General features: G+C 42.9%; 1 pseudogene; it reads left to right on the top strand.

The window, feature by feature from the left end:
- Positions 1-4,112: 4,112 nt before the first annotated feature.
- Positions 4,113-4,538, top strand: LOC125170986 (40S ribosomal protein S12-like; annotated as a pseudogene).
- The last annotated feature ends 216 nt before the right edge of the window (positions 4,539-4,754 follow it).

Genomic DNA, 4,754 nt, shown 5'->3' with positions numbered 1-4,754 from the left:
GCCACATAACCTGTGCTGCGGTGCCGGGTTGAGAAGCTCTACCAATTAGCTCATGGATCTCCTCAGGAGAATTTAGAAGCCTCTGGCCCCATGGAGAACTGCTAAAGGGCCAAGTTGACACAGAGGGAGACAAGACGTTCTCTCTTTTCATCAAACTTAGGAATGTTTGGGCACCCTGAGGACTAGAATGTTTGGTAGCATCCGCAGATGGAATGTTGGATGTAGCTGTTGTCATTTTCACGGTGTGCAGTGACATCTGTGATGAAGAAAAAGAACAGAATTCATCATGTGAGAAGACCATATATTTGGTCTTCATCCATGGTTCCTGGCTCACGGCAGCCCAAATCCTTGGAATTTACTGAGCGATAAGAGCAGTAGGAGCATCTTTTGTCATAATGTTTGGTCTTTTGTCCTTAATTCATGAAATCGCTTCAGACAGTAAAGGTGAAATGGATGTCTTGTTATTCACAAGAAGCCCCTTTCCACCACCCCCGATTTATGTTAATAAGGTAACTTTTGGAAAGCACCTAGGGATGGGGGTTGGTTACCAAGGCAACTAACCATGCCTAAGGGTTGGAACATTTTCAGCCCCTTTCAGCACCTCACCCCTGCCCCCTGCCACCGCCCCATTGAGGAGGCAAGAAGGGCTAAAAATTGAGTTCAATTAGCAATGGCAAAAAATTTAATTAACCATGCCAGTGTAACGAAGCCTCCATAAAGACCCAAAGGCCAGGGTGCAGAGAGTTTCAGGATGGGTGAGCACGAGGAGATTCGGGGAAGAGGTGAACTTGGAAGATCATGGAAGCTCTGTGCGCTCTGCCCATTCCTTGCCTATGCCTCTCTTCATCTGGCTGTTGATTTGTATCCTGTAAAATCCTTTGCAATAAATGGGTAATCTAATGAGTAAACGGGTTTCCCGAGCTCTTTGAGCTGCTCTGACAAATGAATCCAACCCAAGGGGGGGGCACTGAGAACCTCTAATTTAGAGCTGGTCAGTCAGAAGTACAGGTAACAACCTGGGCTTGCAACTGGTGTCTGAAATGGAGGATGATCCTGCAGGACTGGGCCCTTTACCTGTGGGATCGGATGCTATCTCTGGGGCCGGATGGTGTCAGAATCGAGTTCCATTGTAGGACACCCAGCCTGTGTCTGAGAAGTGCGTGTTGGTGGTATGGGGAAAGCTCTCCCTTCGGCATTTGGCCATCAGAAACCACTTAATGAGGCACCCCTTGAGAGAGACACCCAGAAAAAAAATGAGGGTCACAGAGAGGGAGTCATCGGAAAGAACTTTTAAGCCAAGAAAGTGAAAGTCTGGGTCACGGGAAAACAACTTCTCAGAGAAGGTGAGAACATGAAACAAGATAAGTCATGCTGGAGTCTGGCATACACGAAGTACTCTGTAAGTGGTAACTGGGATTATATGTAGCAAGTCTTCTATTAGTTAAGTGTCTCTGGCTGGAAGTAACAGCAAATAACTTGAACGTGCTTAAACCAACAAAACCGTGTGCTTGTGCGCGCATGCGTGAATGTGTGTATGTGGTACTTCTATAAGAAAACAAGAGTTACCTCACAGGACCTAGGGACGAGAGTTTACTTGGCTGTCAAGTGGGACTAGAACCAAGGACTGAAAAACCATTAAACTCAGACAACTTCAATAAGTAAAATGTCTCTACAGACCAACTTTCTCTGCCTCTCAGTCCACTTACTGTGCAAAAAGGGCTTCACCTCCTCTAGTTCATATGAAGAATTTCTTAATGTAAACTCCCCCTGAGTATCCGATTGGTCTAATTTTGCTCAGGTGTCAATATATCCTTCCAATAAACTTTGGCCTGGAGTGTGGGACCCCGTACACCCCGTACACCTTGGTGCTCCTCCTGGGATTGAGGTGAGGAGAGGCCCGGTGTATCTGTAGCTCCGGTCTGATGGAGGTCTCTGCAGAGAAGAGAATATGCTCATTTTAGGATAACTTGAGGAAGGTTTAATAAAGGGACTCTTTACAAAGGCATGACAGGGTGTAGGGAATGGGGTCACAGTAGTACTAGGATGTTTGCACCCCTACACCCAACCAGAAGAGGAGAAGGATTTTGGAACCCAAAGGCCAAAAGGTGTTGTGAAATTCTTGTGTGGGCTGAAGTAGTCCAGGATGACCCTGCAAGAAGGGAAATAAATTCCTTCACTACATGCACCTCTTTTCCTTGGATCTTTTACAGGTCACCCCACTGACCAAACCAAAAGGTAAGGAAGATCCTTAACACCAGTCTTTGGAGGAGAAGAAAGGTGGAGAGTGTGTCTAGAGGGCAGAGGGATATATCTGGCAACACTTTTCACATTATTCAGTGACAGTAAAGAAAATCACTTTACCTAATTTTTAATGGCTCACTTTAGAAACCAAACCAGTGAGTTTATAGCGCCACACTATCATCGGGGCCAGACAGCTATAATTTCCACTTCAGTCAAAACATGCTGTTTGGGCTCCTGGGTGGCTCAGGCAGTTAAGTGTCCATTTCTTGATTTCGCCATAGGTCATGATCTTACGGTTCGTGAGTTCGAGTCCCACATTGGGCTCTGCACTGACTGCACAGCCTGCTTGAGATTCTCTCTCTCTCTCTCTCTCTCTCTCTCTCTCTCTCTCTGTCCACCCCTCCTCAAAATAAATAAATAAGCAAAAAAAATAGGCTAGCCATTCTACTTACTTCAAACCTCTACCCCTGCCCCCCACCCCATCACCTCAACCCACTTACCCATCAAAGACCAAATTCAAATCCCACCTACATTCTAAGGCCTTCCATCTAACACTCTCTCCCTTCTCTAATTTCTTTAAACTTTGTATAGTTTGCCACTGACTCATTCCCTAATTTGCATTGTAATTTTTGTCCAAATTCATGTTCATCCATTTCTGTATCCCTATGGAGGCTTGCACAGATCACTGACCATAGAAGACACTCAGGAATGTCAGGTAAGTTCCTGAAAGAGGTATGAAGAATTTGGCAAATCTCAGTTTTTCTAGGGCGGTGTCCTCTCTTTTAAGATTGCTTAATGGATCCTTTGCGTTTGCAACTTGGAAATCCACAGTTCAACAAGTTAGAACATTTGTGGAAGGATTTATGTTTACCTCACAACGTTGGCACAGCTCAGCTGTTGCCTTTGGGTTACTCTTGAAGAACTTTTATTTACATTTTAAATATTGCTGAGAAAGGGTTTGGTGTTAACTAACACAGAAATGAATCACTCTCCTATTTCTTATAAAGAGATGAGAGGTGGAATTAAAACTATTAAGACTCATGTGAACTGCATCTTAAGATGGTTTTAACTTAAAAGGCAAGTCATACAAGATAAAACTGGAAGTTTTATATAAATACAATAAATATAATAATGTTATATAATTTATATAACTATAAATTATATAAATATAATAAACATAAAAATATTCTAATTTAGATTTAGAATTAGAATATTCTAGTGATTCTAATTTAAGATTTATTCTAATCCTAATTATTTTTAAAAAATTATTATAAATTATATAATTATATACATATAATAATATAATAAATATAAAAGTATTCTATTTTACACCTTTATCTTGGTCCAATAATTCATTTAGGGCCTGAAAACTGTTCGGCTTTCCAAGTGGGACATTAGAATCAGACAATAGTTCACCCTTTCCAGTCTCATAGTCATGACTTCCCATCTTTATGCTTAGAGACCCTTCCCTGAATGTGAAGGTACTGCTTAAGGCCACACTGATAAAATAGAAGCCCTTAGCCTTTCTTCTTCACCCTGCTAGCCTTCTACCCTGTTACTTCTGCTTTGAATCCATTAGTGTTGATTCTCTATACTCTTCTCTGTTCCAGCATGCAAACACCACACCACGTTTCTCCTGTCTGCTTACAAGTGTTGAGTTTTCTTGACCCCAGGGCTCTTTCACCAAGTTGGGAGTACTTCATAAGAAACCACAAGTCAAGTAGGAGTTCAACGATGGGGGTAATAATAACTGGTAACTTTTGTGAGAAGGATTAAATGAGATGACGCACTCTGTCCCGGCCCCTGCCAGTCACACGCAGGTGGAAGGTTGGGGGCACTCAAGATTCGGCTCCAGCCTTAACCCACCTGCCATGGCTGAGGAAGACATTGCTGCTGGAGGTGTAATGGGCATTAACACTGCTTTACGAGAGGTGCTGAAGACCACCCTCATCCACGATGGCCAAGCACGTGGAATTGATGGCCTACCACGTGGCACTTGCAAAGCTGCCAAAGCCTTAGACAAGCATCAAGCCCATCTTTGTGAACGTGCATCCAACTATGATGAGGCTATATGTCTGTCAAGTTGGCGGAGGCCCTTTGTGCTGAACACCAAAGCAACCTAGTTAAGGTCAATGACATCAAAAAACTAGGGGAACAAGTGTGCCTCCGTCAAAATGACAAAGAGGGAAACCCCTGCAAAGTGGTTGGTTGCAGTCATGTGGTGGTTGATGACTATGGCAAAGAATCTCAGGCCAAGCAAGGATGTCATCAAGGAATACTGCAAATTCAAGAAATGAACAAATAAAAAACTTGGTTCTTGTGCCTCAAATAAACACATAAATAAATAAAAATGAAAATAAATCAATGATGCACACCAAGCAGCAGCCCCTGGGGATACATGGTAAATACAAAATAAACATTAGCTCTGTAGTTCTACAAATAATGAGAAGTATGACCTCCCTCCCCAAGATTATTCATCGATGGAGGCCAGATAGCAAACTGGTGTGGCAAGC

This window comes from Prionailurus viverrinus, chromosome B4 (genome assembly GCF_022837055.1).
Source record: "Prionailurus viverrinus isolate Anna chromosome B4, UM_Priviv_1.0, whole genome shotgun sequence".
NCBI classification, from domain to species: Eukaryota; Metazoa; Chordata; class Mammalia; order Carnivora; family Felidae; genus Prionailurus; species Prionailurus viverrinus.
Note: the sequence above shows the minus strand (reverse complement) of the source record. Positions and strands in the feature narration are given on the sequence as shown.